The sequence below is a fragment of the Rhinatrema bivittatum genome, chromosome 4 (assembly GCF_901001135.1).
Source record: "Rhinatrema bivittatum chromosome 4, aRhiBiv1.1, whole genome shotgun sequence".
In the NCBI taxonomy this organism is placed as follows: domain Eukaryota; kingdom Metazoa; phylum Chordata; class Amphibia; order Gymnophiona; family Rhinatrematidae; genus Rhinatrema; species Rhinatrema bivittatum.
The window spans coordinates 20701855-20722855 of record NC_042618.1 but is presented as its reverse complement, the minus strand read 5'-3'; the positions used below and the strand labels follow the sequence as shown (position 1 = coordinate 20722855).

Genomic DNA, 21001 nt, shown 5'->3' with positions numbered 1-21001 from the left:
TAAAAAGGGCACATCCAAAATATGCTTAATAAGAGCGTGACGGGAATTCCCAATTAAAAATGCCAAAGATGTTGGCGTGTTTTGTTGGAGGGTCCCACTACCCCGGGTCCCTGTGTCCAACAGAGTAACAGCTGGGCCACGAGGCGGTTGACCCTGCTCCCGAGTTTCAGGCTAGTGCTAAAAAGCATTTCCGCGACCTCCTCCCGTGCTGTCGGTACCCGCCGTCGCACTCCACACTCCCCGGGGCCACGAGCACGTGACCCCCCCCAGCCTACCGCAAATAATTAACAAACAAAACCAAAACAAACCAAAAACATTTCCTCGAAGAGCAGAGGAGGCGGCCGCGCGCGCTCTCCAGGTGTGGGCGGAGGCAGGGCTTAGCATTGGGTTTCAGGGCGCTGCCAGGGACAGGGTCCGGGAAGTCGACGGCTGCGGGAGGAGGCGGAGCTCGCGCTGCCGGGCCCGCGTTCTGAGGCGGTTGGCGTAGGCGGCGCGTGCTTCCTCAGGGGTATACAGGGAGAGAGAGAGAGAGAGAGCACGCGCGCGCGCTGGCCGCACTCCTCAGTGTCCCGGGCTGGAGGTGAGAGCGCGAGCCGGGGGCCGGGAAGCGGGAAGGCCCCCGAGGATGCGCGGAGCCCCCCTCCGCACGGCTCGCGCAACGCTGACTCGGATTTAACGAGCACGGCCACGCCATGCAGAAAAGAGCAACGTGAGTTTTGCTAAGCATCTTGTTTTCTCGTATAGGGTAGAATAATCCTAGAGGCTGCTGGCGGTGTTGAGTTTTTTACCTGAGTTTCTTGCTTTGAGGACTGCGTTGGGCCGTACCCTGACACGTCGCTGTTTGCTGGGAGAATGACAGCGAGCGGCTGGAGGTTAATCCCTCGCTCCCAGCGACTGAGCAGCTAGGGCTGCCGGTAACCTGTTACTGGAAGGGGCACGCTCTTACTTTGCACTTTACTCATCTAAAAGCTCTGCAGGTACAATCAAGAACGTTTTCCCGGGGTTTCGGAGCTGCCACAAGCAATGCTACTTGTGGGTATGGAGGAAGTGCGAACTGCCGGTCTCGTGCATATAACACAGTGCTAGAGGCTGGCAGGAAAAGACCAATTGTCCCCTTCCAGCCTGCCCACTTATTCCTGTCCAAATTGAAAGGATACACCCCCAGCTGCCAGGTATAGCGCATGACGGCTTGTAGGATATCGCTCCTTATTCAAGTCAGTTTTTCTTTTCTTCCTCATTGGTTCTCTGCCATCCTGGGTAGAGAGCAAACAAATTCCCATACTTGATTCAAAACTCAAGCCCCCAGCCCCATCTCCATCTCTTTATCACCAAGCTTTGTGGAGATCTAGGCAACTACTGCTGTTGCCCTCATGTGTGACGTGCTAGGTTCCCATGGCCTTGCTGGAGAGTACCCGGCCACCATTACCCTGCTGGTATCGATCCAGGGGTTTTTTTTTTCTGTTGATTTTATAGTCACCTGATATCAACCCAGCTAGGCAAGGGCTGACTGTCACTGTTACTTTCATCACTTGCCTATTATATATACCCTCTTGCCTTCCTCATCACAAAGAACCAGTTACCCCCCAGAATAAACTAACAATACTTGATTTTTGTAAAAAAAAAAAAAAATAATAATAATGGGGGTAATTTTCAAAAGGAGTTACACATGTAAATGTAACTACTATTGTAGCAATTTTCAAAAGCCATTTACTGGAGTAAAGTGCACTTACACAAGTAAATCCTATGGACAATTCAATGGCATATATTATAGCAATTTTCAAAAGCCCACTTACTCAAGTAAAGTGCATTTACTCGAGTAAAACCCTGTTTTACTCGAGTAAATGTTTTTTAAAATCAGGCCCAATATGAAGAGGTGCTTGTGCACTGAATGTTGAGTGACTGTCTCTGCATCTTCTGTGCCCTTCTTCTCATGGCTTTCTTTTGTCTGACATACTTATCTATGACTTATTTTCCATCTCTCATTTTTTTTGTTACCTCATCTCTTCCTTTCCAAGTTGTCTCACCTTCTCTGTTCTAAATGATATTTGCTATCCCAGTAGTTCTCAAACTTTTTTCGGCCAGGACACTCCTGACAGATGGTTCTCACTCTCCGTCCTCAGGAACCCCCCTCGACCCCCAGCAATGAGTACAGAGCAGATCTAGGGCATTACCCTGTACAACTCACCATACAAAAAAGATATTCTGGTTCTGATGACATCCCAGTAAAATCAAAACAAACTCCTTTTACTACCAGGCAAAATAAACTTCCTTACGAAAAGACATTAATTTACCACTAATGCATATCCTATTGAGAAAACACAACAAATAAGACTGATACAAATGCCTACACGCTAGTAAATTACCTCACCTCGGACACACACCCAGAACTGACCCATTACCAAGTACAGAAAGACCATAGATTATAAATATGGAGACAGACACTGGAATGGAAAACAAAAAAAGCCAATCTGCATGCAGAGTGGAGAAATGGAAAGAGAAATAAGCACCTAACATACGGGTTGATACTGTAAGACCGCGGGAGAGCGGACGAACGCCCGCTCTCCCGGCGCACGCACCGGCCCTTCGCCGGTGCGAGCGATCCAGTATTCAAATGAGGCGACGCGGTGCAAACAAGGAAAAGGAGGCGCTAGGGACACTAGCGCGTCCCTAGCGCTTCCTTTTGGCTCGGAGCGGCGGCTGTCAGCGGGTTTGACAGCCGACGCTCAATTTTGCCAGCATCGGTTCTCGAGCCCGCTGACAGCCACGGGCTCGGAAACCGGACGCTGGCAAAATTGAGCGTCCGGTTTTCAGCCCGACAGCCGCGGGCCGAATTCAAATTTTTTTTATTATTTTTATTTTTACTTTTGGGGACCTCCGACTTAATATCGCTATGATATTAAGTCGGAGGGTGCACAGAAAAGCAGTTTTTACTGCTTTTCTGTGCACTTTCCCGGCGCCGGAAGAAATTAGCGCCGACCTTTGGGTCGGCGCTAATTTCTTAGAGTAAAATGTGCGGTTTGGCTGCACATTTTACTTACTGGATCCCGCGCGCATACCTAATAGGGCCATCAACATGCATTTGCATGTTGAGGGCGCTATTAGGTGCCGCGGGTGGGCCGCGTGTTTTCCTCCCCTTACTGAATAAGGGGTAAGGGAAAACACGCGTCCAGAGCAGGCTGACAGTGCGCTCCGACGGAGCACACTTTACTGTATCGACCTGATAGTCCCAGGATCTGCAAAAAATGCATACAAACTAATCTGAACAAAGTTACACCTGTATTATGGAACACACTCAAACAGTAAGAACCCTATCTATGAAAAGGCAACACTACAAATATTAGGAAAACTGAATAAGCCAAGCTGCTATACATCCCCATACAGAAATAATTGTAAAGCTATACTAATAAAAGTTTCAAAACAGCTGATGAAAAGAATAACATCCAACAATCAAAAACTCATAAAAATTATTAAAAATTGTCCAATATCAATAAATTATTTCAAAACAGCAGACACATCATGTAATACTCAATAATTAAAATGGCAGTCAATCAAGAAAAATAAACTTAAAAAGCCACCTTTGTTTACAGTCTCCAGCAAATGTCCTATTCCTTTTCCTTGCACGCCAAAAGCACACACCAGACACAGCAGTGGCTGCTGAAGTTCTGTCCTCATGGTCCCTCTTCCTTAGGGCTGTGGTCAGTTTCTCACATACACACGTCGCCTCCCTGACCAGTCTCTGTCTCTCTCATACACACACACGTCGCCTCCCTGACCAGTCTCTGTCTCTCTCATACACACACACGTCGCCTCCCTGACCAGTCTCTGTCTCTCTCTCTCACACACACACACGTTGCCTCCCTGACCAGTCTGTCTGTCTCACACACACACACACACACGTCGCCTCCCTGACCAGTCTCTTTCTCTCTCTCACACACACACACACACACGTCGCCTCCCTGACCAGTCTCTGTCTCTCTCACACACACACGTCGCCTCCCTGACCAGTCTCTGTCTCTCTCATACACACACACGTCGCCTCCCTGACCAGTCTCTGTCTCTCTCTCTCACACACACACGTTGCCTCCCTGACCAGTCTGTCTGTCTCACACACACACACACACACGTCGCCTCCCTGACCAGTCTCTTTCTCTCTCTCTCACACACACACACACACGTCGCCTCCCTGACCAGTCTCTTTCTCTCTCTCACACACACACGTCGCCTCCCTGACCAGTCTGTCTCTCTCTCACACACACACGTCGCCTCCCTGACCAGTCTGTCTCTCTCTCACACACACACGTCGCCTCCCTGACCAGTCTCTGTCTCTCTCACACACACACGTCTCCTCTCTGACCAGTCTGTCTCTCTCACACACACACGTCGCCTCCCTGACCAGTCTCTGTCTCTCTCACACACACACGTCTCCTCTCTGACCAGTCTCTGTCTCTCTCCCCCCCCCACACACACACACGTCACCTTCCTGACCAGTCTCTGTCTCTCTCACACACCCACACACTTCGCCTTCCTGACCAGTCTCTGTCTCTCTCACACACACATGTCGCCTTCCTGACCAGTCTGTCTCTCTCTCTCTCTCACACACACACACACACGCACACACACACACACGACGCCTCCCTGACCAGTCTCTCTCTCTCGCACAAACATCATCTCTATGACCAATCTCTCTCTCAATCACACACATTCTCTCTCACTTACATACAGGCTCTCAGTCACACACAAATGCTCTCGCTCCCATACTACCATACACACAAGCTTTCACTCGCGCACCCAGGCACCCCTTCACACCAAGGGGATGACCTCCCGTGGCAGCCTTGCTTCGGCAGGGTTGGGCTTTTCAACTGCCACTGGCCTGGACACTGCCACTCCTCCCAGCCCCCCTCAAACCACACCACCCTTGGGCTATGAAATGCCCGTTCTTCCTGCACCACCAGCCAATCAGAGGATTCCTCCCACTTCCACTGACAGAAAGAAGGGAGGAGGCTTTTTATTGGCCTGCGTGGGGGAAGGAAGAAGGGAGGCTTCCCATTGGCCCGCAAGGGCAAACAAAAGGGAGAAAGGATGCACAACCAGGGCAGTGGGATAGCGGGAGCCGTGACACCCCTGCTAGTGCTTGGCGACACACTGGTGTGTCGTGACACACCGGCTGAGAATTGCTGCGATATCCCATTCTTAAGGGGGCTTATTTATCAAAGCCCGTTAGTACCAGTGCAAGCATTAATGCATGTTAAAAACTTTCAAATTGTGTTAAATTGGCATTAACACGATTTGGTAACTATTAAAACTAGCTACCATGTTAAATGTTTAATTGAACTAATAGCAGGCAAAAATATGCTCATCAATTCCTTTAAATATAGCCCAGTTTGTGTTAATGCCAACATTACTGCAAAAACAAGAGAGGGTAACTTTCAAACCGGCACGTGGGCGCACTCTGGCCCATGTTGTTGGCGCGTGACCAAATACATGCCCATTTCATAACTTGCGCGCAAATTATAAAATAGCCTGGCTGCGTGTACATTTACTCCCAATTTTAAGTGGAGGCACTAATTCCGCTTCTACTATGAAAATTGGCGGATTTTAAAAGGGGCGCGCACCAACACCGTTGCCAGTTTCTTCACTTGTTCCACCATTTTAGTCAATTAAGAGCTAGGTCCTCCAAAACCCCTAGTTTAATAGCCTTCACGCCCCCCCCCCCTCACAATTAACCCAGTCCCTTAACACTGGGATATGGCTATTTTTTTGGTTTTTTTTTAAACTTACACCTCCTCCATGGCAGAAGTAATCTTACGCGGCACTGGACCTGGGCACGGGCCGGGGCGTGTTAAGTATTTGCACTCGCATCTCTCGGCCCCACCCCCCGGAACGCCCATGCCCCGCGCAGGCTCCTCCCTGATCACGCCCCTATTTCAATCGGAGATACACTGGTATCTGGGCGGCGTTTAAAATATGGTGGCGAGCACGAGAGCCCGACTTATGCACGCATCCCCTAATCGATGCCCGCGCCGGGCTTTTAAAATTTACCTTTAAGCCTTTGCTTTGAAATTGCGCATTAAGGTGATTTTAAGACACGCACAAGTCACGTAAGGCTTTGTGTGCTTTTAAGCCACTTTGATAAATAGACCCCCCCCCCCGCGGTCTTTTCATTGTATATCTGTTCTCCAGTTCAGCGTGCTCTTGGTTTGTACATCTGTCAGCCGGTCGTCTTTATTGTACCTGTTTCCTCATCTTCCCTTCCCCTCTTTCTCTTGCCTCTCTCTGTGTTTTTTTTATTTCTCCTGCTCTCTCTCTCTCCGGCCTTCATCTTCTTTTGCTTCTCCCCGTTTCACCCTGTCTTTTCCTGCTCTCCTCCTACCCCTCTCTCCAATACTCTTAAGCAGCTATTAGGGCTGAAGATTGCCAGTGCTGGGATCACAGATATAGAGCATTAAATTAAAATTAATATTAAGGAAAATTGCACGACTGCATGGGTTGCCGAGTTGTAAAGATCTTTGCCTGCTGCATTAATTCCTCCCATGAGTGGACTGCGCTCCCTTTAAGGCATTGCCCATGCATTGACCTGCATAACCAAAGCTGTGCATCCATGCCATGCTCTCTCTTTAATTGTTGCATCCAGATTCCAGCACATTAATATCTGTGAGATTAGCTCAGTAGCTGGAGCTCACCAAACCCTTCTCTGGAATGGTAAAAAAATTCAGAATTAAAAATCAGGAAATTTACATTGTTACTGATTTATTTTTTTTATTACAAAAGTTAATAAAATGTTCCTCTCTTTGATAGGTAGCAGGCCACTTCATGTAGATGAGTCTAAAAATCACTCTGTATTTAAAAAAAAAAAAAAAAAAAAAAAAAAATATATATATATATATATATGAAACTGTGAACAAATGCTACAGTTTAATTATTCTGTACAATATGAAATAAGGCACCTTCGTTTTCAGTTTTATTTTCACAAGAATTTTTCAGTGTTTATTACAGCAAACAAAAAACAGGAGAAAAATTGATAGAAACATTTTTTTCCATTGATTTTTTTTCTCTTGTTTTTTGTTATATTAAACGCTGATAAATTGTCAGGAAAAAAATAAAAATAAAAACCGAAAATGAAGATTCCCTAGAAATACTGGAAGCATGCTGTAAAATATGTGCAGAGTACACTTGTGGTGCTTTTATTTGCTCACCTTGCAAGGAAGCTCTTCTAACGTGTGGCAATCTGAGAAATATTAACAATTTACAATAAACAGGAAATCTCTCCTCTCTATGGATCGGATGCTTTTCTGTGACACCTTACTTGGGTTTGGAACCAGTGCGTTGTGTATTGAAGCTGTTATATTTGTATTTGAATTATGTTTTTAATGTGGCACTGTAAGTTTGTGCTGTACATCAGCATTTACAGAGCAGGAAGTGAAGAATCTACGACACAGGTCACACAAAAAAACAAAACAGAACATGTTAGGGGCAGCCTTGAAAGTGCCAAACATGGTTAGACAAGAATTTCAGGATTTAAGTTAGAGCTGCTAGACTGAGAATCCTTCCTCCAAAGTGCCTGCTGCCTTTGGGGGTCAAATCACCCCAAGTCTGAAACTCGGGAGTTGTAAAGCTTGCATCTGGCCTTCTGTCCTGTTTCCTGTCTCATCTAAGAATTACAGTGACTTGAGCATGGGTAGCTGGGAACAAATGAGACAAGCTGACAGCACATCCCCCGGGTGTAGATTGTGCAGTTTGTCTGCAGGGGAGGCAGGGAGAACTCTGCCCTTCAGTGCTGATATTCAGTGCACTCCTGCACTGATCGACACAGAGGAAACCTACCTGTCCTGCCTACATACAATAAGTTTTCTAACTGCTGAAGCTGCCGGCAGGAAATGGGTGAGAATTTCGTAGTCTGATTACCACCGCCTTATCCCTTATACAGACACTTCCGTGACTGAGCTGGCCTTTTTAAATCGGCAGTACAAGCATTGCTGATTTATATAGCTCTATATGCATATAGATATCCTCCAAAGGGCCGGACTACACCTGAAGGGCAAATTACCTCTCCGCACACCAACCAGATGCATCTTTAGCAAAGGAAATAAAGTGCTATGACCCCCGACATAGGCCTTCTCAGGAATAGCTCCTGCCCCACGGGACTCGCTGCCAGAAATGCGCTGCTAAAAATGAAAACTACCTACCTCCTTTTCAGGAAGCAGGTGGCTCTTTAGCCAAGCATTCAAGGGTAAGAGCGACTGTTTTCCCCATTGCATCCATCTTTACTGGCACCAGCCGAAAACCACCAACTATCCTGTAAATTAAATGTATTTATATCCATGCTTATCCTCTGACTCTTTGCATCCAGTTGTGCAATTTATAATCCGGAAATATGTAAATTTTGTTGCATGCAATCTGTAAATTCAGCTGTATGAATGTTTATTTACTCTCCTGTGTACCAGGTATTTTTTCAGTGTCCACAGATATGCATGTAAGTTGTCCTATATAATCCGTCTGTTTAGCTAAACCAATGCTAGCACAGACCTCTTGTTCACTGAATATGATTAGGGTTGCTCGCAGGCTCCAGATTTTCAGGATAGATTGATCCAGTCCTGGTTTTACTGCATTGCATGCAGGGAGTTGTAATTCTGATTTACTGATTGCATTCCTTAAGCATAGCAAGACTACAAAGGCTTTAGCTATTGCTTTGTCACATTGCTTTGCCGTCTTCAGATCGCCGAATACTATTACCCCAAGGTCCCTTTCCTGGTCCATGCATTATCAGTGTTTCACCCCCCATCATATACAGCTCTTTCGGATTGCCACACCCCAGATGCATGACTCTGCACTTCTTCTTGTTGAATTCCAGCTGCCAAATCTTCAAACACTTTTCAAGCTTTCTTAAATCACTTTTCATTCTCTCTACTCCTTCAGGCGTGTCCACTGTGTTGCAGTTCTTAGAATCATCTGCAAATAGACAAACTTTAACTTCTATCCCTTCCACAATGTCACTCACAAGATATTGAACCAGGACCGGTCCCAAAATTGATCCCTTAAGAGGAGTGCCTTGATGCTTTTGATGCAGCTGTAAAATTGCTCCCTGCTTTGATGGCGGGGGAGTAGGGGGTGTGTGTGTGTGTGTGTGAAATAAGGGGACCTGGATACAGACAACAACCAAAAGGGACCCTGGCTTTTACGGTCTGGGACATAAGGGGGAAAAGCACAGGATGGCTTCTACAGCCAAGTCCCAAAGCAAAGAAGGTCAAAGCAGCGCTGTCTGGATTATCAAGAAGGCTCCTCGCCCAGTAAAAATGTCGCTAGCGGTAATTTTATGGGTTTGACAGTTGCTTGGTTTTGATTGATTGTAAATATTACTGCTCTTATCACAAGACTGGGGGTAACTGCACGGAGCGGCAGATAATATCATAAGAAGATATCTGGGCAGACTGGATAGGCCATCTGTTCCTTTTCTGCCATCATTACCTTCAGGCCGATTCAGTAAAGTCCGTAGGAGAGCGGGCCGGGAGAGCCCGCTCTCCCGGCGCGCGCACCGGCCACTTGCCGGTGCGCGCAATTCAGTATTTAAATTAGGCCCAGCGGTAAAAACGGGCAAAAGGAGGCACTAGGGACACTAGCACGTCCCTATGTCCTCCTTTTTCACAGGAGCTGTGGCTGTCAGCGGGTTTGACAGCTGACGCTCAATTTTGCCAGCGTCGGTTCTCGAGCCCGCTGACTGCCACGGGCTCGGAAACCGGCAAAATTGAGCGACCGGCCGCCGGCCGACTTCCAATTTGGTTTTTTTCTTTCTTTTTTTTTTAACCTTTTTTACTCTTCGGGACCTCCAACTTAATATCGCCATGGTATTAAGTCGGAGGGTGCACAGAAAAGCAGTTTTTACTGCTTTTCTGTGCACTTTCCCGGTGCCGGAAGAAATTAGCGCCTACCTTTGGGTAGGTGCTAATTTCTGAAAGTAAAATGTGCGACTTGACTGCACATTTTACTTTCTGAATTGCGCGCAAATACCTAATAGGGTCATCAACATGCATTTGCATGTTGAGGGCACTATTAGGTTCAGTGGGTTGGACACGTGTTTTCCGCCCCTTACTGAATAAGGGGTAAGGGAAAAAACGCGTCCAAGAACAGGTTAACAGTGCGCTCCGTCGGAGAGCACTGTACTGTACTGGCCTGCTTGTTAGGTAAATCCCTGAATGCTGTTGGAGGGGAGAAGGGAGGTGGTTTAAAACCAGGATTGGATCAACCTGACCTGAAAATCTGGAACCATTTGGTAACCTTAAGCATGATTGATGAATCAGTAGTAGCTTTTAACCCCGTGCAAGATAACACTGCTTTGGGTGAATGTTTACTTTAAAAAAGGCAGCAAATAGAGGCAGGAAAAGCTAAATTTTCAAGCCTTATCTTTTTGTTCAGATTTGCATTTGAGGTTTTTAAGAGTTCCCGCCACGTTTGACTCTTAAGGGAATCGGGCTCCTGCTGTGCTGTTCATCATCTATAATCCCACATAGGCACTGCACTGATATACATGAAGTAGGATTAAGCACGAACAGCTAATGGGTAAACTCAGTGAAAGGGATTTTTAACAAACAGTGTGTGGCCACAAGAAAAGCTGCACACGTAGTACTCCAAGAAAGTGTTACAAATATATGAGAAATAAAATCAGTTGGATTTAAAATTACAGTGTAGGAATATGAAACAAAAAAAGGAAGAAACAGAGCCTTGAACCAGGCAAATGTTAATAAACAGCGCAGTTAGGCTCTGATTCACGACGGCTTTGCTTCCCTTTTGTGTGTCTGGCAAAAATACTTATTAGATCAGATTTGTGAGGGATAAGCATAGCTGCAATGTTAAAAATAACTTCTTAGCTGGGATAGAGGATAAATTAAATACTGCAGGCGGATATTTTCAGCTAATTTAAATAAATTGTATTAATTATATGCAAGATTAGTACCTGCTGGGAACTGTGGAGAAACCACTTGTCATTCTTCCAGGGTAGGAGCTGTCGTATCTGTTTATTTTATTTATTTATTTATTTTTTGGTTTTTATATACTGGAAGTTCCTGTATACAATACATATCACTCCGGTTCACATTTAACAAAGATAACTATCGCCGGGTAGGCGGTTTACATGGAACATATCAAATATAATATAATGAACAGATGAACTATAATACAGTATAATGTATTAAGAGAAATGATCAATTTGCTGAAATTACTTTACCCAGTATAAAATGTTACCCTTAGTATTAGAGAGAAGAGATCTGGCATCTCCCAATGCTAGAACGTGAGTTTGGTTAGTAAAGCCCCTCTGAAGAGATGGTGGTCCCGAGCAACCAATTAAGATTCACTGTAGACAGCCAAACGAAAAGGCTAAATTTGCCTCTTTAGATCTGGAAAGACAATTTGCTCTCCTGTGCTCTTAAATATATTTATTAGAAATATCCTATGAGCTCCCATGTTCAAAATCCAGGGTAAAAAGGATCTTCAACATGAGCCCCTTTTAACACGTGAACCAAGCCTAAATAACAATATTTTCTCTCCTTCATGCTCTTATGGAATTAAACTCTTCGCTGATTTGCTAGACAAGCTTGGAGGTAATTTATTTTGTGACTTTATTCAGGAAAGATTCCAGGTAGCAGCTTTTTTTTTTACCTTCAGGCTAGATATTATGTAGAGGAACTTAAAACAGAAGTATCCAGCTCAGCGCTGCCATTGTGTTGCAAAGATAAAATAAACTACCGGACACTCGCATTCGATAATTTATAATTTTAGTTTAGGTGAAAACCTTTTTACAAGTAAACCCATACTCATCGCATGTTACGATACATACACAAAATAACAAATCAATTATCCATTATATCGGCATAAAATAAACATAAAAATATATCTGTATATACATATGCGCAAATACAATCAGATCAATACTCAAAGTTTAAATGGATAATTTATCCAGCTAAAGAAAGCAGGATGAATGTCCTGCTGAATATCCTCGAATAAAGTTCTCCAGCTATACATTGTTGGATAGCTTTGAAACCTATCTTTGAATAAGTTTCAGAGTACCCAGATAACTTTACATGTAAACCAGCTATATTCCAAAGATCTAACTAAGTAAGGCCCACGGGCCGGAACTGGCCTGTCGATGTGATGCTTTTGGCTCGCATACCTCGTCTGTCCTCCATTACATCTGGCTCAGCAATGCTAAAATGCAACATCATTAGCAATGGCCTGCGTCATTTCAGGCCTCATCTGATCACGGCGGCGTTGGTGGCGGTGCTGGCCAGAGTAAATGTTAGGCACATGTCCCGAGGATGGCATCTGAGGACGGTGCAAGTTGGCAAGGAACAGACACGGATGGCTAATGAGTGCGAGGACGTGTGTTTTAAGAAAAATGATCAGTTAATAGCTGAAAAGAATCTGATGTTTTTCCTTCAGTGGTTGTGCATTTTTTTGTGCGAAAATAAAGAGAAATAAAAAAAACCCCCCAAAAAACCCCAACAGTAGTTATGTATGTATTTATTGAAAAAGAAAATGCTGCAGTTGCAGGCCTCCCGGCCTGATTCATTCTCTCGCCCCCAAAATAACACTGAAAATTTGCATTGCTTCCATAGCATGCAAATTTTTATCTCATGCATATTCATTGTGGATATCCTGAAAACCTGACTGGCTGGGGGGGGCCTGCAGGGCAGGTTTGGGAACCTCTGGCTTAGAGAGTCCTATGATGCCCTGTAAAGGTTTTGTCTTTGCATGATTTACAGTATTAAAAAACTAAAAAAAAATTTTTAAAGCTTTTTTTTTAGATTTTTGCCTTTTATTGGGACTACTAAACAGTAAGAAATATTTAAATGTTTAACGAGCAGCAGAACCTCGTTATTGCTGCTTGTTGGGTGCTTGCTGCCCTCTGTTCACAGCTGCTTCCTCACCGCAGGGTGGGACGGAGAGCAAAGGGATGAAAATCGCAGGACGAGGGCCAGATGCGGCACAAAACGAAATATTTTATTCCGCAGACACAGAATTGGGGGAACTCTTCGGAACCTTTGACACAACTTGCTTGAAGTCTGCAAGTACTTTGCGCGCTCAGAATTCAGCCCAAAATTTTGCAGGCCGATCTCTGCACATAAGTCCTGCTTCGAAAGTTCTCAGATGTACGCACTCCACGCAGGGACACACAAGCAGGGAGCTATTTCCTGTTTAGATCGAGGGCGTAACTTGCTGCATGTAGGTTTATGCGCATAGAGGTAGATTTTCAAAGGCCTGTACATGGCAAAACCAGGAGATACGCGCCTGACTCGGACGGGCAAATTTTATAAAGGCCCATGGCCACGCGCTTATCTCCCGGTACGCGAATTAAAAAAAAAATGTTTTTTGTGAAAAAGGGGGCAGGGCGTGGACTGGGCAGGGCACTGGCGTTGCTGAATTTTCCTAATGACACCAGCTGGCACGCGCATGCTATAAAATGTTGGGTCGGTGCACGGGCAAGGGGGGGAACAGATCCGCAATTACGTGCGACGACGCATCGGGGCCTTCCCCCAGTTCCCGCCCAGTCCGCTCCAATTAAGGAGCGGACTGGGCGGGAACTTCCCAAGCCCCTTCCCCTATCCTGCCCCCCCCCCCATCCCTATCCTAAATACCCCAAAATTCGTTATCCTCCCTTTTCTCCTGCTTTCGAGCAGGAGCAAGTTGCGCACGCCGGCACAGCTGCAAATGGCTGCTGTGCCGGGCGCCTCTAGCCCCGGACCGCCCCTTTGGTTGGCCCCGGGACTTACACACGTGGCTGGGCCCTTTGAAAATTGGCCCAGCGTGCGTAAGGCCCGGCCACGTGCCTAAACCCCGAAAATCCGGCCGTGAGGTCTTAAGGGTGGGGCCAGGTAGAGGAAAAGAAAGGCAAGCTAGCCCTAGGGGAGTATGAAAGCCCTTTATGTTTAACTGGGTAAACTAGGAATGGCCTGGGGAAACGGGTATTGGCGTCACCGCGTGCATCTATAAAATCCCCCCCCCCCCCCTCGTATGCACTCGAGACAGTATTCGCACGCACATGCACGCGTCGACATAAAATCATGTGCACGTGTACGCGCGGGTAGCTGATTTTATAACGTGTGTGCATAAACGCACGCACGTTATAAAATCGGGACATCCATGTGCGCGCTCCGGCAAACGCGTGCACGTCTGCATGTGCATCACTTTGAAAGTTACCGCTATGGCTTTTAAAAATATTTAAAAAAAAAAAAAAAAAATGCGCGCTTAAATCCTTTCCTCACCCTAGCTCTGCCCCTCTGGAACGGCGACTTGCAGCTCGGTTAAAAAGCACTCTCAAAATAGGATTTTGCATGGACTTTTAGGTACACACCAACCTGGTTGGTTTTCAAAGCACCACTTACTTGCGTGACGCGCTTTGAGAAGCAGGCCCTGAGTGTGCAAAATGTCACTCAACAGGGCCATAAATATGTTAAAAGCAGTGTACGGGGGAACCAGGTATCTTTCACTCTAACATCTTCAAGGTATCTTTTGCAGAAAAACAGAATATGAAAATAACGAAGTAGCCTAGCAGATAGAGAGACAGGCATGCTAAGCTTTCTCACGCTTGTGTATTCCCCTGAGCAGCTGGGATTGCCCTGCACTTGTGAGCGTGCACAAGTGGTTCAGAATAATGGGGACACTGGAAATAAAGGAAGGTGAAGGGAGCAGAGTTTGTCAACGGTCCCACTTACCATGACATGGTTTTCCTTCCTTTCAGATTGCACTAATTAAATGCCCCGCGCGCTTCCAAGCTGTCAGAAGAAAGATGATTACGTTTGTTAGCACAATGGAGCCGTGTCAGCCAATGGGGTGTAAATGAAATCTTAAAATTGGTGAGTAACTTTTTTTTTTTTTTTTAATTAGGAGTGTTGCTTAGCCTGCTGTAGAAAAGGGCCTTCGTTTCAGACTGAAAATCCAGGCCATAATAAGAGTATCGCTTTCTTAAGGGCAGATCCTGGCGTCCAGACCTGACCATTCTTTTGTGTGTATTGTAGATTACAGGCTCTGCTGTGTAACCAGGACAAACCCTGCATCTGAGAGCCCGTGTTCTGATTGCGCTACGACTTATCTGTTAGGCATGACAGGACTGTGTCAGAGTGAAATCAGCCTGCTGCTGTGCTGGGTAGGATGCTGAATGTTAGCCGGAGAATACTTCGACACAGCTTATAAAAGTGTGTTTTGCAATTTATTTTTTTTTTGTTTAAGAAATGTTCTGCTCGTAGAAGATGAATGCCACAGACACATTTTTCTTATTTTTATGCAACGGAGCCATTGACCTTGGAGACAAACAAATATTTTTAGGAAGGACAAGGGACCCAGTGGAATGAAGGATTTCCCCCTTTCAGGTACTGTAGGCGTTTCCTTTTCCCCAGAGGGCTTGCAGTCTAATAGGGTCCATTTATCGAAATGCAACGTGGCCTTATCGCCCTACCGCAGGCGATGACAGCCACATCGCATTGGTAATATGTGGGCGGGGTTATGGCCCGGCAGTGCTGCGGGCGATAACTACACCTTTTCCCATGGGGCTGTGGGTGCGAAAGTGGACAGCTCACCTGTGACCCCGCGGCAGGGGAAATCGCACACTGCCGCCATACAGTGTGGCTGCACAGTTTCACCCGCCCCTTTTTTTTTTTTTTTTTTTTTTTTAGCATGGTTCATCATTCTCTCCGGTTCGTAATCCGCTGCGCTAACCACCAGGCTACTCCTGCACTCCTTCCTGGTCAGGAAGGGCATTAAGTTTTCCCTTCTTATTTTCTGCCACACTGAGTGTAATCAAGGAAGGGGAAAGCTGTCACATTGCAATCTTCTGCACAGATCGAGAAGTTTGAGAATGATTTGGGGGTGATGTTGGAAAGTTAATCTGTCTTTTTGGCGAACATGGTGGCCTTGCAAAAAAAGTACTGGAGGTTCGCTCTTATTCTATTCCCCCCTCCCCCCGCCACTCGAGGTTATGGTGGATTGGTGCTGATTTTTTTTTTTTTTCTTTTCATCCTTGTTGCAGTGCTTGTTGGACCCTTCTTTCAGTTTGAACTTTGAACTAATTAAACATTTAGTGCCCAAGAGAGTGTGCAATTCTTGATTTGGATTCTCAGGCAGTAAACCTGAGTCGCCAGCCAACGACGCCATTGGAATTCATCACGGGGCAGCAAGCCTGTGACGAAATAACCATAGACACATCAGAAACATGTTCTTCAACAGATGTCTACCATAACAGTAAAACCCTCAGGTCACACACAAACACACTGCCAATAAACACCATAAACCATCTCCTTTCCCTCGGTCATGCCATCTGCTTACCACACATCCAGTATACACACGCCACCATTTCTTTTAAGTTTTTTGGGGTTTTTTTTTAACACCATGTGCCAACTTATATCTGTAAAGTGCAACAAATTTTATCTACCATATGCTGTTTTATACAAAGGGTTTTTCACAATCTTTTTTTTTTTCTTTTCTTTTTTTCAGTGTATATGGATGTGTGGTAAGCAGATGGTATGGCTGTGAGTGAAAGGAGATGGTTTTTGGTGTTTATAGGCAGCGTGTGTGTGTATGACTTGAGGGGTTTACTATTATGGTGGGCATCTTTTGAAGTATGTACTATATTTCTGGCATGAGTATGCAACAGGTTTTTGGTGTATATATATTGGCTAAAATTGCAATTTTTCAATATAATTCAAACGTTGTCTGGATAAATCCCTTTCAGTGTTGACCTCTTAGTATCTGGTTTCTAAAGCATCTGATAGCTTTGCTTGCTGTTTTCATGGAGTACTGCCCAGTTCGTATTTGCGTAGTGCAAGCTCAATGAAAGTACCTTTTATGAGGGCAGTTTCCAAGGCATTTACCCAGGGAAGTCAGGATATGTTTGGGTAAAAATGGCCTGAATAGAACCCGCCCTCCTCGGAAACGGCTAAAGGCGCATGAGGGTTGTGGAGCGCGTGCATTTTTACCCACAACACAAGAGATGCTCCTGTGAGCCTCTTCAGGTCAGGGGTGGGAAATCTGCATGCACACATTCAGGCCGAATCTGTAAAGTGCGCTCGGCCGAGCGTACCATTCAGCACGCGGTTGGCTTCATGTTTTCGACATGCGCCTATTACCCCTTATGCTGTAAGGGGTTTAGCGAGCTGAAAACGTGCGGCCAGTCCCCCTGGAAACTAATAGAGCTCATCACGTGCAAATGCATGTTGATGAGACTATTAGTTAAGTCACCCAGGGTACTGAAAGTAAGGGGCCAGATTTTAAAAACAGCGCGAGGGCGCAGATTTGTTCGCTCAACCCGGCGCGAACAAATCTACGCCCGATTTTATAACATCCGGGGTCGGCGCACACAAGGGGGTACACACTTGTGTACCTTGCATGCCCCGCCCCCCAGCCCTAATAAAGACCCCCTCCTGACCTTTATCTCGAAAGTTACGCCTGCCTCTGGGCAGGTGTAACTTGCGCACGCCGGCCGGCTGCCAGCGCACCATCCCCCGGCACGGCGGCTGTGCCAGAGGCCTCGCCCCCAAAATGCCCCTTTTTGCAAGCCCCAGAACATACGCGCGTCCCGGGGCTTGCGCACGCCGCCGAGCCTATGCAAAATAGGCTCGGCACGCACAGGGGCAGATTTTCTCGGGTTACGCACGTATGTTACGCGTGTAGCCTTTGAAAATCTGCCCCAAAATGTGCAGCCAAGTCACGCATTTTACGCTCAGAAATTAACGTCTGCCCAAGGGCAGGCGTTAATTTATGAGCAGCCCAAAAAAGTGTACAGAAAAGCAGAAAATAGTGCTTTTCTGTACACCCTCCGACTTAATATCCTAGCGATTTATTAAGTCGTAGGAACCAAAAATGTTTAAGTAAATTTAATTTTTAAAAATGTGCCGTCCGGTTAGGAGAACGGATGCTCAATTTTACTGGCGTCCGTTTTCCTAAGCGATCGCTGTCAGCGGGTTCGGAAAACCGACGTTCGTAAAGTCGAGCGACGGTTTCCCGAACCCACCTCTCCTGGGCCAGAAGTCTGAGCACTATCTTGTGCTGCCCGCAGGGAAACAGCAGCTGTGACGTGCGGAGTTGCTTTTAATGCAGTGTGCTTCAAATTTACCTATTTTTCAAAGCGAAATAACATGGGCGGGTCCTGTTGAGAAAGATGCGTTAAAGGAAATTGCAACAAAAATATCGCCGTGAGTTGCCTTTATGTTAGCTGGTTAAAGATTTCTCCACCCCCCCCCCCCCCCCAATATCTGTGACCATCACAGCGCTCGGTTAGCAATCTCGGCAGGCACGCAGCACTATTTTTTTTTTTTTTCTCGCAGGAGTCGTTTGCATCCCTACCTGTTCGGCCCTTGCTGCCTGCAACTTGAGCTTCTCTGTAGGAGCCCTCGAGCACAGCAACTGCTGAGTGTAGGGACGTCATCTCCACCTGGCCTCTGGCCTAAAGAAACTGGCACTTGGATATCTCTTCTGAGTGCTGATGACTCATGAGCTCTGCTGCTGAGAGGGTGTTTGTTTTATTGGTTTTTTTCTCTCAGGCTCAACAGGAGTACACCCCTGCTGTAGAAGGCATCCAAGACAGCCTAACTGGGGATATACAAGGACAGCCAAGCTGGCAGGCACACTTAACTTGAGATAGGCCGAGAGGCTTTCCTTTGCACTGTGGATTGTGTCAACATATTGTGTCCCTTGTCATGGAGGAAGAATCTCCTGCTGAACCTTTGCCTGCGGGTCACAACGAGCGAGCACCTCCTCCTCCTCCTCCTACACGTTTTATTCCCCTAGGATTTTTGTGGTTTGTTTGCTGCTGTTTCGGTGAATTAAAAAAAAAATCCCTACCCTCCAACACAGCGCAATTTTCAAATCCTGTTTACCTGGGTAAATAGACCTCTCTGAAAATTTTGGTTCTCCCTCAACTCAATCTGGCTTCAAAGCATGCACGGCCTTCCGTAACACGTGCGTTTTTTACCTGGTCCGTGAGGAGGCGTGTGTGCGCTGCGGGAGGGTGGGATGGAGGAGAATAATACCCGTAGACTGCGTTTTCTAAGCTACCTGTATTATTATTTTTCTGCTGAAATTTCACCTGCACAGAAAGCAGGGGCAGATTCCACTGGTACTGTGTGCCCCTGGACAGTTTTCAAAGTCATATACAAGGGTCACAGGTACAGAGTACTCATGGACTTTGCTCTTAGGTGGCAAGTTTGAGAAATGGCCCCTAATGTTCTTATTTGGTATCAGAATAAAACAAAGTGACTCCTGGCTGCGTTATTACACCACAGTTATAATGCCCATAATATATATATCATAAATTCAAAAATTCTTAATCATACATCATGGTCAAACTTAGAAATTAGATATGGGACCTTCATAACAATGGGCTAATCACAATTCTGCAAGCTCTGAATGTCCTCTAATTATTGGTTCTCCAATGAAAAAAGGTCAATTTTATTTATTTATTTTTTTAAATTATGCATTTAAAAACAAAAATCCACGTGTTGTGTGAGACTCAAATGCTGAAGACTCATGTGCCTAGCAAGTGAAACCATTGTGTGCTGAAAAGTATCCTATGTTGAAACCGGCCTCAAATAAAATTGATCAAAAGTCCCTTATCTTGTCGCTTGATGTTCCAAACGTGTGCCGTGTTTCGGAGTCTTCCTGCCTCAGTGGGGAAACTTTAGGTGGCTCCACAGATTTGAACGGCACTTGTATATAACGACATGAACAGCATATTATTTGCACATAACTGCGTAAGAAGTTGACTGATGGTGTGATTATTTATTTAGTTATCTGCATCCGTATGGAAATGTGATTTATAATGCAGTGTTATTGGTATAGCAGTCAAATCAGGGCATCGACTCAGGGGCCGCCTGCATGCAGTTAGTAGCCATATGCACGCACTTAATGCTGCATCAGGTCAGATTTCAGTTTGGAGCAAAAGTATGGAAAAAAAGTGCAAAAAGTCGGTGAGCTAGCATCTTTTACCCCAGGATTTCATTTCCCGCAACTTCTGCAAGGCAAAGATTTCACAGAAATAAAAAGTCTATGTGGGCAAATAAAAGCCCAAATATTAAATTTACCAATTTGTAAGTTTCACAGCTTATTTCTCTGTTTTTTTTTATTTTTGCAGAAATTTAGGTAGATTTTGACTGCAGAATGATATAGTTAAGACTTTCAAGGTCTGTATTTATTTAAAACCATTGTTAAATGCTTATTTTTTTAAAGTTTTGAGTTAAAATAATACAGAAAATATGACAGCACAAAGCATCTGCCCCACATTACAATTAGCAAAGCAATACTTCAAATAAAATAAAATCAAAACAGTACCTGTATTTGGTAGGTAGGTGAGCAGCAATTTTATCCAGGTAAGGTTAACTGGTAATTAAGTTTCCTGCTTGATATTACTTGGCTAAAATTACAGGATAAAACTTATCCAGGTAGCTTCAGTACCCACCAAGCAGCGGCCATTCTCTTCCTCCTACCCACCCAATCTCTTGAAAAAATGAGTGATCCAAGCAGGGCTAATCTCAACCCCCAAAAGACTTCCCAGTGTAGAACAGGAGCAGTAGTCTTTTTTTTTTTTTTTTTTTACCTGTTCCTGTTCGCTGAATGCATAAAAGCCACTAGCTCTGACAGCGACAAGTACTTGCATATTAATTTATTCACCGCACTCTTTCAGTGATTGGTCCTTTGCTGATAGGTGACGGGCCGATCCCGATTCAGAGTTCAGTTCCGAATGGGAATTCATCCATAAAGGATGTTTGCTGAAGAAGGTTAAGGAATGGATGAAGGAGGCTGAAAGAGAGCGAGAGAGACACAAGACCCTAAAACGAATTTGCATCAACAACAGACTTGGGTTCTGCTCCAAAGCCTGGAGCACATTCAGTAGGGACACAGGGTTGTGCATGAGAGCATAATGACGTTCACCCCCCCCCCCCCCCAGCAGAACAAAGAAGTGGGGTAAGCAGCCTATCCGAAACAGTTTAGGTGTAATTGACATACATGGCAGTATATACCTTAGGGA

The 21001-nt window shown here is 45.5% G+C and overlaps 1 protein-coding gene across 2 annotated transcripts in view; it reads left to right on the top strand.

Annotated features, from left to right (window-relative positions):
• The first annotated feature begins 414 nt into the window (after nt 1-414).
• The window catches only part of TC2N (tandem C2 domains, nuclear), a 110709-nt gene continuing 90122 nt past the window's right edge, over nt 415-21001 (top strand). Inside the window, exons 1-3 of one of the 2 annotated variants that reach the window (XM_029597810.1) lie at nt 415-709; nt 14726-14840; nt 15214-15353. The gene's annotated coding sequence lies outside the window, so the exon portion shown is untranslated. The remainder of the gene's footprint in view (nt 710-14725; nt 14841-15213; nt 15354-21001) is intronic. The other variant, XM_029597809.1, reaches the window with a different exon arrangement.